We start from the raw sequence: 15127 nt of genomic DNA, 5'->3' as shown, positions 1-15127 counted from the left end.
CATTTCATCATAGGATTGTTAGTGACAAACAACCTTTACATCTGGCTTGACTTAGACTCATATGCACATCTTGATTGATCACAAACACTCAGATTGGATTGACACCTCTTATACTACAATTGCATAAGGGGAATTGAAACACCCTGACATCCATTCATTCATAAGTCATCATTCCATACATCATTCACCACAACCACAAAATAATGTGTTTCATATGACATGTCCATTTGATGAAGAAACCGCAAGCCACTACCCCTTAAGGAAACTACCTAAAGCTGAAGACCCAGGACGTTTTGTTTGCACATGCTCCATAACAGGCATTGAATTCTCTAACTCTCTTTGTGATTCTGGTGCTAATGTTAATGTTATGTCAAGAAGTGTAGCTGATACACTAGGATTGCGAGACATATCGCCAGCCAACCTCAGTTTATGGAGACTCATCACAGAAGGTTCCCGACAGATTCGTTCGAGACCTACAACTTGTTGTAGGAGATTGCATAGTCCCTACCGATTTTCACATCTTAGAGATGGAAGACAAGACAGAGAGACCATTGATTTTAGGAAGACCATTCCTAGCTACTGTTGGAGCCATCATCGACCACAAGTCAAAGAGGACAACCTTTACTAACATCAACAAGAAGAAGTTATATCTGACTATCTCTAAGTCGAAGCTATGGCCAACCAATTCATTACATGAAGAACCAATGGATCCTAACATCGACAAGCTGAAGCAATTCGACCATTCTGCATCCACAAGTACCAACAACCTGCTACCCAAGCAACCTAAACCGCNTTCCTGTTTCACTCTAGTTGCATTTATGTTGCATTCATTTAGTATCTTGTTCATTACTTACCTTGCATTAGTTCAATACTTGCATTATCATAGTTTCTATTTCTGTATTAGCTTCATAATTGTCATAATCATTCTGTTCCATTTGCATTTAGCTCCCAATTCTTGTAGTTTTACTTTCTGCANCGAAGGAGCCGAAGGAGTATTCATTCCTGAAGCTTACCTTTCTCAAGCCTAACTTGGCCGCTAAAGTCAAGCCAACGACATTAAACAAGTGCGCTTCTTGGGAGGCAACCCAAGCTAGTAAGTATTTATTTTTAGGATTTACTTTCTTTTACTTTTGATATTTTTGCATTTTAGTTTCAGGTTATAAAAAAAAAAAAAAAAAAAAAAAAAAAAAAAAAAAAAAAAAAAAAAAAANCAGAAAAGCCAAAAAAAAAAAGGAGGAAGAAGAACCATAGCTTGGCAACATATTATGTCTAGTGGCAAGTACCACCTACTGACCGGCCACCTCCAATGTGACCGATGCAAGCCGAAGGCGACGGCTCATCACCATCCTTGAGTGATTGATGCTGAGAGTCCCCACCAGCCATACCGACCGTAGCCAATGCCATGTCCTGCGTCCCACGTACCGTGCACCATATCCTGCGTACCACGTACCGTACCCCACCGTACCTTCTGCTTATGTCCGTGACCATTCATCCATGTACCGCAAGACTACTCCGAACCACCACCATCCTCACCACCAACCATCACCATTCTATCACTTAGGTATGTTTTTATTATTTTTGTTTTCTCATTTTTATTGATGGTTTTAGGGTTTTTTTCAAGAAGGATGCATTTTAGAGATATATCAAACACAATTCGAATGAACTTAGCCTAGTTCATATTCAATGTCAAGTAACCAAAGGAAGTACAAACGGTTAGTCACCACATTTTCATTCCACAGCCGAATTCTAAGACAATTTTTGGGCAACCATAAAATGGCTAAGATTCGACACAACATATTCCATCAAGGTGACATTGTTCTTAAACCCTATACTTTTCCTTATGATTTTTAATCCTCAACTCTTTCTTTTTTCCCACCGAGGACGGTATGATATAAGTCTGGGGGGGAAGGATGTGTTCCATCCTATACTAATGCTACTTTCTATTTTGTTGACTTGAGACCTTTTTCCACTTTTTACATCAATAATTTTGATATTTTTATCGAATCACATTTTTTTTATTGAGTCAAAACTAGTAGGGGATTATGATCTTATTCTAACGGTTTATTTGATTTGGATTAACACTCTTATGACTCTTGATTATGCTTGACAACAGGACCAAAGTTTGGAAAGACTGTGAGCCGACTCAACAATCCCCCAAGTCCCTATTCGATGGATATTCAGATGATCTAACGTTGTCTCTAACTTTTATAGGACCTAAACCGGACTTAATTATCAAGCCCTGGGAACTGGTATACATTGGACTAGATCTCAACATTCAAGCCACACAAGACATTGCATTTCTTCAAAAGTATGTTCTCCTTTCTCTTCCCTTCAATACTAAAAAACAAGAGAAAGAAAAAAAAAAAAAGAGAATAAAAGATGAGATGATTTTGATCAGTTGAGAGAGGTAGGTAAATTACCCGTGACCTCATTATTCTACACTTGAGTCAAATGATCACACAAAGCTTGGAAGCGAGGGGTAGGTAAACTAACGATGACCCCAGTATTCGCCTACACTTTTGAATTTTTTTTAAAAAAAAAAAAAAAAGAAGTGAGAAAAGGGAGAGGAAAGGAATAATACGAAGAAAGTCTTGGCTTGAAGAGAGTCTGCAAGCCATTGATAGATTTTCCCTTTGTAAGATTTCACTTTTTATTATTGCTTAATTTATGTAAAGAGATGACAATGGAAATTTTGGAGACTCTAAAGAATTGTGGGATCAAGGAGCGTGGTGACTCTCATGGTGGATTACAAATGGAAGTTCCTAATGTCAAGGCGAAGAAGAGTACAAACACAATATCCCCAAAGATAAGTGAATTCCCAATATTTTCAAAACCTCTTTTCCATGATTTATTCGGATTATTTGCTTGAGGACAAGCAAAGTCTAAGTCTGGTGGAGTTGATAACATCATTATTTTACCCATTTTAGCTATAGTTTTAGTATGCATTTAGGAATATTTTGGTATGATTTCAATGCTTTAATGTCTATTATCAATTATTTTAGGTTTCAAGAAGGTTTTACAGGTTTTATAGCAAAAAGGACCAAAAGACAAGGAAAATACGTTTTAGGAAAGATTCAGAGTTTTACAGTATAGGCCACTTGTGAAGACCTTCCCCAACTCAAAGTGAAATCAAGTTAATCCATTCATTCATCCGGAAGTTATGGTCGATTTACCGAGACGTGTTATAAACCAACGTTAAAAGAAGCAACTAGCCGATCGGCTTTTATTCAAGGCCTGACCAGCGACCATCACCACGGCCCAGTCCAAGCCTCCTCCACGTTCCAGAAGTCTCTCACGCCGTCCCTTGTCCTGCACTTAAGAAGAGAAGACGTTTCTACCCTTACAAAACCCTAACCCTAATCAAAACCATATAAATATTCTTAAGTTCCTCATCCGCACCACCAGCAGCCGACCTAGAGACGACCAGAGAATACTCTACCGCCGTCGAAGCTCGTCCTCTCTCACCTCCTCTTAGAAGCCATCGCCGAAGACACCAAATCTCTAATCTTCCTTATTTCTTTCATACTTACATTGCTTTTGGGATCAAGTTACTTTTGTGACAAATAAAAAAGTTTCCTTTGAACCCCTTTTGTTATTTGATTTGTTTTTGATGTTATTCTTAATAATATCAATGTTGTTTCTTTGCATCATGAGCGAGTAGTTTACTTTGTTGGGTTTTATGGGGTGATTCAAGGGGAATTCATGGTTCGCTTCAATTAGGTTGTTAGATCTTATTTCGGTTTTATTATAGAGTTCTTTTGGGACATCTTATCTTAATGCTTATGCTTGGATTGATCACCAAGTACTGATCTAGAGAACGGGAGCGCTAACCGCGTTATCCTACACATACATGAGCTAATCGTGTTATCTGATGTGCCATGGCTCCCTGCAAAGATAGCATACACGAGTTGCTGCCGTCGGAGCACTCCTCTTGGGACAGCTAGCAATCTTGTGGTCCTTGCCCCCACACCCGAAGCAACTCGGACCACCTGGCCTCTGTGTAGCCTCCCATCTCCTCTTGGTTCCCTGCGCAGTCTTGCCGCCCTTGCTAGAACCTCCCTGATGCTGAGCCTTACTAAGCTGAACTGTTGGGCTAGCCGCTACTGACTGCACCCGGATATCCTCCTCAATCCCTGCTGCAGTCTCAACCAGCTCTTCACGCATAGCATAAATCCTCCCTCTACAGTAAACCCTCAAATCATCACATAGGACCCTCAAAAATCTCCTGATCTGAGCCTCCTCGGACTCCATATCCCGACCCCCATACCTAAGAAGTTGACTGAACTCCAAGTCAAGCTCCGGCACTGACCGAGTCCCCTGAGCTAGCTGAAGGAAGTGCACCTCCAACCTATCTAGTGCCTCTCTAGGGAAATACTTGCGGTTGAACTCCAAGACGAAGTTAGCCCAAGACATATCCCTCTGTACTCTCCTAGTAGCCACAACACTCCACCAAAACTGAGCATCATCAGTCAAATAGTGGACCCCAATGTCCACCCAAAACTCCTCAGGACATCACAGAGAATGGAAGTTACGTTCCACACTCATCCTCCACGCATTCGCAGCGGTAGGATCAGTACCTCCCGAAAACCGCTCGGTACCAATACGGCCCATCTCTGTCAGCATGCTCATATAACGAGAATGGACCCCCACATCCACAGCCACTGGTTGCCGCTCCTCCGCCACCACTAGTGGCACTACCTGAGCCTGAGCCGGTGCCATTAGCGGCAACTGGGAATCCCACACCCGGTGCCAACAATCCCGCAAGGTCGACACCCGGGACTCCACCCACTGGGAATCCCACACCTGGGGCCCTAACATCACCGGCCACTGGAGCATCAACACTGCCCCCTCCGGCCACACCCATGGAATCCCCCTGGATACTTTGCAACTCGCCAACACCCTCTGCTGTCACACTCTGGTCCGCAATGTCACTAACCGCTGGGACTCTGCCCCTACAACGACCACGTCCGGGTCCACGACCACGACCACAACCAGCAACAACATCCTCTCTAACCATCTGCACTACCCATGAACAGAAGGCAAAGCACACAATTATTATAACACAGAGACATAAACTCACCATGGAATCACACTGTAGGCTAGAAGATGATGTTCTAAGACTCCATCCTACACAAAATTGACTATCTCAAATAATCAATCAAGACATGCAATCCCAACTGATAACATCATTATTTTACTCATTTTAGCTATAGTTTTAGTATGCATTTAGAAAGAGTTTAGTATTTCATGATTTCAAAGCTATAATTTCTATTATCAAGTATTTCAAGTTTCAATAAGGTTTTACAGGTTTTATAGCAAAAAGAACCAAAAGGCAAGGGAAATACGTTTTAGGAAAGTTTCAGAGCTTTACAGTACGGGCCACTTTTTAAGAGCTTCCAGAGCTCAAAATATATCATGCGTGGTGTCTATAGAAAGCTGGAAGAGTCATCTTTCTCCTCGAAGTGGAATCAAGTCAATCCATTCATTCATCCGGAAGTTAGGCCCGATTTACCGATATGTGTTATAAACCAATGTGAAGAGAAGTAACCAGCCGATGGGCTTATATTCAAGGCCTGACCAGCTACCATCACCACGAACCAGTCTAAGACTCCTACACGGTCCAGAATCCTCCTTCGCCGCTCCTTATTCTGCACTTAAGAAGAGAAGACGTTTCTACCCTTACAAAACCCTAACCCTAAACAAAACCCTATAAATACTCTTAAGACCTAGGGTTTTGGTGTATGCTTTCTTGGTGTCTATTTTCCGCCTCTTAATCACTCAATCACGCCTCCAGCAGCAGCCTTAGAGACGTCCCTAGACCTCTACTCAGCTGTCGATGTTCGTTAATCTACAACTCTCTTGGAAGCCACCACTGTTGCCTTTGAAGTCACCAAACATCTTTCTAGTTTTCTTATTTTCGGTTTCCTACTTGTTTAAGGAAGAAGGATCATCTACTTTGTATCACAGAGAAGATCTCTAAATCCTTCTCTCATACTTCTAATCTTATATGCAATATCTTATTCATATGGTTTTGATTTACATGAGTATGTGTGAGTAGTTTACTTGTTGGGTAATAGGGTTTCAAAGGGGATTCATGTTATCGTTTGTTTGAGGGGTTTTAGATCTTGTTAGTTCATCTTACTTCTTTGATCTAGTTTTATTCTTAATGCATATTGCTTGATTAGCTAACTAGTAATTGATTATAGGCGTTTTACACATCACAAATGTTGTAAAATCGCTCGCAATAGCCTAGACAAGTATCGTGTTATAACCTGCATAAGTTGAGTTATAGAACCTTACGGATTAGAATCGAACTTGCTTTAATTGCTTGGATATATGCGTCGTTTCCTGCGAAAGTTGAGTAACGGAGTATATAGACTCTAGATAGGTGGTTAAAGAGTAGTTATCTCCCGTTCTTTCATGTTTTGTAGTCCAATAACGTTTAACCATTGAATTTCCAATCCTATTCTCTTTAGGCTTAGACCGGTGCTTGATACCCTAAAAATTCCCTACAGCCCAACATTCCGTCCATTTATATTTTCTTAGATTACTCGCATTTAGTTATTGTTTTCTTTAGTTACAAACCCAACCAAAACCCCCATCTTATTATAGACTTAGCCATAGTCCTCTCTAAACAAACTCTTAACGTGATTTATTCGTCTCTGTGGGATCGATCCTTAAATACTACTACCGATCAATTGTGCTCTTGCAGTATTTCGTGTGGTCTTTTGAGGTAAAAGATTGAAGTGAAATTCCACACACATCACAAACATCAACAACATCAACAACAGAAACCTAGTGAACCCAAACCTAGAACCGTAAGGGCTCTGATACCAAACTGAAATGACCCGACCTTTTTGAAAAAAAAGTATTAAATAAATAATATAATACTAATAATAATAATAAATAACTACAGCTAGTGGTACCATACCCACTAGCCACCTAACCACAAACACAATCAACAGCGGAAATAACAATATCAGTAAATAACCAATCATCCAATAACCATTAATCCTGATATTCCGATAATGCATAATCAAATAACAAAAGGCATAGACCAGCAACCTACTAATGTTCTACAGACCCAACTCTAGCAATCTAGCATAATCCGACAACATCCAATCGAGTCCCTAGAACATCCTCCTTTTCATTGCCTTGATTCCACGATCACACTTTGCCTTTACCTGCATCACAAACACAAATTGCAATGCATGAGTATTTTATAAACACTCAGTAAGGCAATAATCCCATGTACTGGGCTATACACACAAGCAATAGAGACATCTCTAACCATCAACCAACAATCAACAATAACAAACCAGGACTCTGCATCGACTGACACCAACATGCATTGACCACACCAATTGGGGATTGCATCGACCGACGCATGGTGTGCATCGACCGGTGAAAGTGGAACTTGCATCGACCAATACTCTCTTTTCATCGATCGATACATGCTCGACATAGCATGAAAACCCTAAATTTTATCGCGCCTTCCTCGCACAGTTGCATCGACCGATGCACATGCCGAGCATCGTTTTCCCTGAAGCTTCTTGCCGGATCTTCATTCCTTCAACCACAAGACTCAATCCCAAGACACAAGAAAGCCTCACACGAACCTAAATAACGCTCTAACAAGCCAAAAAACACATAAACAAACATATCGGAGAATCTCCAGCTTAGATAAGCCATGGTCATGCAATTACCTTTGCCAAGAAGATTCTGAACCTCAATCAAGCAAGAAAACACTTCTAGAATCCTACAACGTCCTAAGCCTCATATATCACCAGAAAATGCCACCAATCCACATAAATCACCAAGAACACCACGAACACTCTTTCTCTCTTTTGTTTCTCTCAAAAGCGGCCAAAGTCGACTAATGAGACAAAAGAATCTATTTAAGGGTTTTCCTTTTCCCTTTGCCCAAAATGCAGCGTTTCACTTAAGTTGAAACGCGTAGAACCTGACATGCATCGACCGATGCAACCCCTAAACCGAGATTTTGTTTCGCGGATGTTCCAGATGCCGTCATCTCAAGTACCTGATTGCATTGATGCATCTGTCTCTAAGTGAGATAATTAAAGCTCAGAAGCATGAGATTGAAGTCGAGGCAAAGAATCAAGTTATGAATTTTCCGCTACTAATTCTTGGTTTATGTTCCTTCTGAGGGACCTCTGCTAACATATTATATATATGACCTGATTCTATAGGAATACAATTTTTTGAAGTTAAGGCAACTTTGACAGAAGCCCCCGTTAATCAACGCATGTTCAGGTAAGCAACTTATGCTATCTAATACAAAGTTAGGATCTTCCATTTCAGTTGAGTTGATCTTACTACAGATCATCTTGTCTTGCAGTGATATCTGCCAAACTTCAATTTTTGACTTGCATCGATGCTACTCTTTTAAAGATTACAAGTATAAACTTTGTTTAAACTGTTGTCAAGAGATTTGCAAAGTAAAGGAATATGTGCACGGTTCACATGCTTCATAATCGAGCTCCACCTTCGTTCCTAAGGACAAAGATAATCGTAACCAATCTATTAAGTGGCATGATGATCATAACAGAAGAACCCTTTTTGCATCTGGTTATGGTGAAGGTGTTATCATGGAGCTCACACGAACCTTACCGGTGAGATTTATGTAAGACTTGAAACAGAAAGCAGATACTATCATGGCGTCATAAAAGAAAATTCCTAGATTGTTGAACTGTAGATGTCCTGGTTTGGAAACAAATAAGAAAAGAAAAACAGCTTCGAAGAAGGAATCAAGAGACAACTACTTGTTATCTCCTAAATCTTGCGATGAATTAAAAGAAGAAGGGCCTCTGCATTTTCAAGAGCATTGGGCAAAAGGTGAACCAGTAATCGTTAGGAACACTCTCAAGAACATACATGGTTTAAGCTGAGAGTTGGACGTTATGATGCGAGCTATAAGCGACGACATGAAATCATCAGAAGAAAGTTCTGGGATACCCAAAGCTGAAACAATTGATTGTTTATCTAATTGTTCGGAATACATTGAAGCAGATTCCTTCTTTGATGGTTACAAGAAAATAAAAAGATACAAAATCTCATGGCCTAAGATGTTTAAGCTAAAAGACTGGCCTCCTAATAATAGTTTTGAGAATGATTTGCCTCGTCACTACACTGAGTTCATATCCGCGTTACCTTTCCAAGTATATAGCAATCCAGTAACGGGAATTCTTAACATTGCAACAAAGCTTCCTGATAAACTTCTCAAACCAGATATGGGTCCCAAAAGTAATATATTGTTCTATGGGTTCCCAGATGAGCTTGGTAGAGGCAATTTTGTGACTAAGCTTCAGTTGGATATAGTAGACGCGGTTAATATACTGACACATATAACTGAAGTAACTGTAAGTGAAAAAAGAAAAACTAAGGTTGAAATGCTGAAATGGAAATACAAGGAAGATGACAGTATTATTGGGTATCGTTGCCAAGAAGAGGAAAAAGAACCAAACGTGGAAAGCAAACAGAATCATCAAGAAATAGGAGGTGCTCTTTGGGACATATTTAGGAGTAAAGATTTTCTAAGTTAAAACAGTATATTAAAAAGCATTGCAGAGAATTTAGACGTGCATTTGGTCAACCAGTTATGGGGGTAATTACTCACCTACTTGCAATAGCCATTTTGACTGAGATTTTACTTTCTTGGTACTGACATTTTATTCAATTTCCTTGTTCAGGTTTATAACCTGATACATGACCAATCATTCTATTTAACTGTAGAGCATAAAAAAAACCTCAAAAATGAATTTGGTAAGTAATCAAACAACTATATGTTACTCTCCTTTCGACTGGAATGGGTTATATTAACGCATTTTTTGTTGTCTATTATTTTAGGGATTGAGCCATGGACATTTGTGCAAAATCTAAGAGAAGCGGTGTTTATTCATGCGGGTTGTCCTCATCAAGTTCAGAATCTAAAGGTAAAACTTTCGGGTTGGATATGTATAAGGTTTGTCGATAGGGTTGGGTGACCTGACTTGAAATGCAGAGCTCTAAGTAAAACTGAATAGTTTTTGATCTTCCACCTTATACTATCATTATACCATTTTTTTTGTAGTGAGAACTCTAATCAAAAACTCTGTTTCTGTATGAACAGTGGTGCACAAAAATTGCAGTTGACTTTGTGTCACTAGAGAACATCCGTAAGTGTCTGCGTCTGACCGAAGAGTTTCGCCGACTTCCCGTGAGCCACTCATCCAATGATGACAAAGTTGAGGTCAGTCTTTGTTGATTGATGTCGTGTGCATTGTTGATTGATGTCGTGTGTAGGTTAGCCATACCATTGGCACATTGGTTCAACTAGAGAACTAGTATAACTCGCAGAAATATGTACTTTGATAGGGCATAGTTTCTCTCTTCTAAATGATCGAGCATATTTTTGAGTTTGTTTGACTGCGTAGATAATCATCTTCTTTATTGTTTCTCTTTCCTTTATATATTCATTCACTTGCCTCACCATTTTAAACTTTTCATGGTAAAAGGTAAAGAAGGTGCTCATCTACGCGCTTTCGGAAGTATTGAAAGAACTAGAAACAATACGAGGAGAGACTGGTGTTACGGGAGAGCAGACACAAAAGTATATTTGTTACAGCCGCCGAAAAAAGAAGTGAGTTTGGTGTTTCATTTTTTTTCCTTTTTGGTATAACTCATGATACACTTCCCTTTTGGCTGCATGTTTTCTTTGTGGCTAAGAGTTATGATTTATCTTGTTATGAATTATCTTGTTTTGGTTTTTTCATGGCTAACAGATTGTTGACTAAACAAATATGGAATTGACTGTTACAGGAGAACAGACACGAAAGTATATTTGTTATAGTCGCCAAAAAAAGAAGTGAGTTTGGTGATTCATGTTTTTTCCTTTTTGGTATAACTCATGATACACTTCCTTTTTGGCTGCACATTTTGTTTGTGGCAAAGAGTTATGATTTATCGTGTTTTGGTTTTTTCATGGCTAACAGATTGTTGACTAAGACAAATATGGAATTGGGATTTCCCTCGAGATTATACTCACTTGGTTGGGAGCCGGAGTGTGAAAAAAGCCTCAACTACCATAGCAAGATTGCATTTCTAGGAGAAGTGAAAAAGGCTGTTGGAAAAGTAGTGTGGAACTGCATTTGTAATTCGCCTTTGGGGGTAATTGCACTGTTTGTTACAAATAAATTCAACTGGTCGTCAAAGATTGTCAAAACGCTGCTTGTGTTGCAACTTGTCAGCAACAAGAAATACGAGATATGGTGCTTGTTCGGTAGCACACCAGCTTAGATTTCCCTATCAGAATTGGAAAACATAACAGGTTTAAACTGTGCACCTTTACCAGATAAGAATAATAAGGAAATATATGTGGGGAAAGGTGTGCATGAAGACTTCTGGAAAAAGATGAGAGTCAAAATATACGAGAACCCAAGTACGTTCAATCTTATGCTGGTTAAGGATGTTGCAACTTGGTCAGATGAAGACAAAACTCGCTATGGCCATGATCTCAAGAGAAAACTACGTAAACAAGCTCTTATGGTATTCGATTTTCCCGTTTGAGGGTAATCCATGAGGCTTTCAAGACTCTGATTAAATCAGTCAAGAAGGCATATTTGGAACGTGCCTCAATCACAATACATGGCTTTCTACGAGTACTGCAAATATGGATGTACAATCTTTTCCCTAATTTTGGAAAACAGTTTGGTGATCCATCAGGTGCCATAAGTCCCCCTCTTCTGAAGTTCAAGGGTAAAAAATGGTATCAGAGAAGAAATGTCGATCAGATCTTAATTGATGATGATATATATGGAGTGATACTTATGTTTCTTTTTTGGTTTAATTCACTTTTGTTTTTGTGATAACCCGTCCTATTGACCCCACTAGCCCATTGCTATCTTGCCCCCATAGGCCCGAAGCTGGCCCTACAGGGCATCGATCATAACCCCTCACCGTGGAAAGGAACTAATCATCCAAATCCACCTGTAGGTTATTGGTGCGCCAGGCATTCCTCGAACTGTGGTCCCTATTAATAGTAGGGATTTTCACCCAGGGTATCAATTCCCTATGCAGTTGTAGTACAAAGGGTTATCAATCCAAAGGGTTATTATGCTAACAGGTAAGATGCAATCAGAAACAAGCAAGTCAAGCTAAGCAATCAATGGGTTTGATCTAAAAGTCCTAAAGTTGTAACGCCCGCGAACCAGAACTCTACGTTTTGGGGGTGGGTGTCGATCGACACCACTTATCTGGTTCGACCAGATTGATTTAATTATCGATTTGAACCAGTTTGGTTTAGGAAAAACCATTGGACCGGGTTATATAAGTGAATTGTCGACCAGAAGGGTTTTGGAGGTTTATTTTGTCTGCCGCTTTGTGGTTTTTGAGAGAAAAGGGAGAAAAGAGAGTTCTTGAGTTTTTGAGAGAGATTGGTGAGATTTCTTGGCTGTTCTTGAGAGATTTGGAGCTAGGAAGGATCTAGAGGCTTGTATGAGGGTTGGATTCGTTGATCTTGGTCTGAATTTTCCTGCAAAGAGGTGAGTGCATGACCATGGCTAATCTAAGCCCTTGATTTCCTTGTTCTTGCTTGTTTGTTGTTGTTTTGTGTGTTTTCTTGCTGGGGATTGAATTATACAGGTTCCTAATGATGTTTCCGGCATGGGTTTTGAGTATTGGACGATTTGGAAGAGGTTAAGAAGCGATATCCGATTCTCGGCTTCGAGCGGATCGGAGTTGCAGGTGGACTGTTGATCAACACCACTTGGTGTCGGTCGACACCAGCAAGACGACATCGATCAACACTGTGGGGTAGTGTCGGTCGACACCAATGCCAGTGTTGGTCGACACTAGGCTGGTGTCGGTCGACACCTCCCTTCGCGCGAGACGATGTTCGTTTTCCTGGTTTCTGTGTTTTGTTTGTTTGTTGTTTTGGAACATTGGATCATTGTTGCTTGTGTGTATAGCCCAGTAGATAGGAGGATTGCCTCACTGAGTATTTATCAAATACTCATGCATCTCAATTTGTGTTTGTGGTGCAGGTAAAGGCAAAGTGTGATAGTGGAATCAAGGCAATGAAGAGGAAGATGTTCTAGGGACTCGATTGATTGTTGTCTAGCATTGCTAGGTTGCTAGAGTTGGGTCTTTAGAACTTGCTAGGTTGCCGGTTTCTTGTTTCCTGTTGTATTGACATTGGAATGGTTAGGGTTGGTTATTGGTTATTCTACTATGGATTATTATTGGATATTGGTTTGTTGGTTATTTAATTGGTATTTGTTATTCCGCTGTTGTTTGCGATTGTGGTTAGGTGGCTAGTGGGTATGTTTGCAATTGTCAGAGCCCTTACGGTTCTGGGTTTGGGTTCACTAGGTTTTTGTTGTTATGTTTGGGATTGCATGTCTTGATTGATTATGTGAGTTAGTCAATTGTGTGCTGCATGGAGTCCTAGAACATCTTCTTCAAGCCTACAGTGTGATTCCACGGTGAGTTTATGTTTCTGTGTTATGATAATTGTGTGCTTAGCCTTTTCTTCATGGTAGTGCAGATGGTTAGAGAGGATGCTGTTTCTGGTCGTGGTCGTGGACGCGGACGTGGTCGTGGTAGGGGCAGAGTCCCAGTGGTTAGTGAGACTGCGGACCAGAGTGTGACAGCAGCGGGTGTGGGCAAGTCGCAGGGTGTCCAGGGGGATTCCATGAGTGTGGCCGGAGGGGGCAGTGTTGATGCTCCAGTAGCCGGTGATGTTAGGGCCCCGGGTGTGGGTGTCCCAGTGGGTGGAGTCACGGGTGTCGACCTTGCGGGTTTACTAGCACAGTTGTTGGTGCGGTTGCCACCAGTGGCACTGGCTCCGGCTCAGGTAGTGCCACCAGTGGTGGCGGAGGAGCGGCAGCCANGCGCGAGACGATGTTCGTTTTCCTGGTTTCTGTGTTTTGTTTGTTTGTTGTTTTGGAACATTGGATCATTGTTGCTTGTGTGTATAGCCCAGTAGATAGGAGGATTGCCTCACTGAGTATTTATCAAATACTCATGCATCTCAATTTGTGTTTGTGGTGCAGGTAAAGGCAAAGTGTGATAGTGGAATCAAGGCAATGAAGAGGAAGATGTTCTAGGGACTCGATTGATTGTTGTCTAGCATTGCTAGGTTGCTAGAGTTGGGTCTTTAGAACTTGCTAGGTTGCCGGTTTCTTGTTTCCTGTTGTATTGACATTGGAATGGTTAGGGTTGGTTATTGGTTATTCTACTATGGATTATTATTGGATATTGGTTTGTTGGTTATTTAATTGGTATTTGTTATTCCGCTGTTGTTTGCGATTGTGGTTAGGTGGCTAGTGGGTATGTTTGCAATTGTCAGAGCCCTTACGGTTCTGGGTTTGGGTTCACTAGGTTTTTGTTGTTATGTTTGGGATTGCATGTCTTGATTGATTATGTGAGTTAGTCAATTGTGTGCTGCATGGAGTCCTAGAACATCTTCTTCAAGCCTACAGTGTGATTCCACGGTGAGTTTATGTTTCTGTGTTATGATAATTGTGTGCTTAGCCTTTTCTTCATGGTAGTGCAGATGGTTAGAGAGGATGCTGTTTCTGGTCGTGGTCGTGGACGCGGACGTGGTCGTGGTAGGGGCAGAGTCCCAGTGGTTAGTGAGACTGCGGACCAGAGTGTGACAGCAGCGGGTGTGGGCAAGTCGCAGGGTGTCCAGGGGGATTCCATGAGTGTGGCCGGAGGGGGCAGTGTTGATGCTCCAGTAGCCGGTGATGTTAGGGCCCCGGGTGTGGGTGTCCCAGTGGGTGGAGTCACGGGTGTCGACCTTGCGGGTTTACTAGCACAGTTGTTGGTGCGGTTGCCACCAGTGGCACTGGCTCCGGCTCAGGTAGTGCCACCAGTGGTGGCGGAGGAGCGGCAGCCAGTGGGTGCGGATGTGGGGGTCCATTCTCGTTATATCAGCATGCTGACTAAGATGGGCCGTATTGGTACCGAGCGGTTTTCGGGAGGTACAGATCCTACCGCTGCGGATGAGTGGAGGGCGAGTGTTGAACGTAACTTCGATACTCTGAGGTGTCCTGAGGGGTCCACTATTTGACTGGTGGTGCTCAGTTGTGGTGGAGTTCTGTGGCAGCCAGGAGAGTGCAGAGGG

General features: G+C 41.4%; 1 pseudogene; it reads left to right on the top strand.

The window, feature by feature from the left end:
- Positions 1-11565, top strand: part of LOC104779109 — a 23368-nt pseudogene extending 11803 nt beyond the window's left edge.

This window comes from Camelina sativa, chromosome 3, assembly GCF_000633955.1.
Source record: "Camelina sativa cultivar DH55 chromosome 3, Cs, whole genome shotgun sequence".
Taxonomy (NCBI): domain Eukaryota; kingdom Viridiplantae; phylum Streptophyta; class Magnoliopsida; order Brassicales; family Brassicaceae; genus Camelina; species Camelina sativa.
The sequence above is the reverse complement of the archived record's forward strand: the minus strand, read 5'-3'. Positions and strand labels throughout refer to the sequence as shown.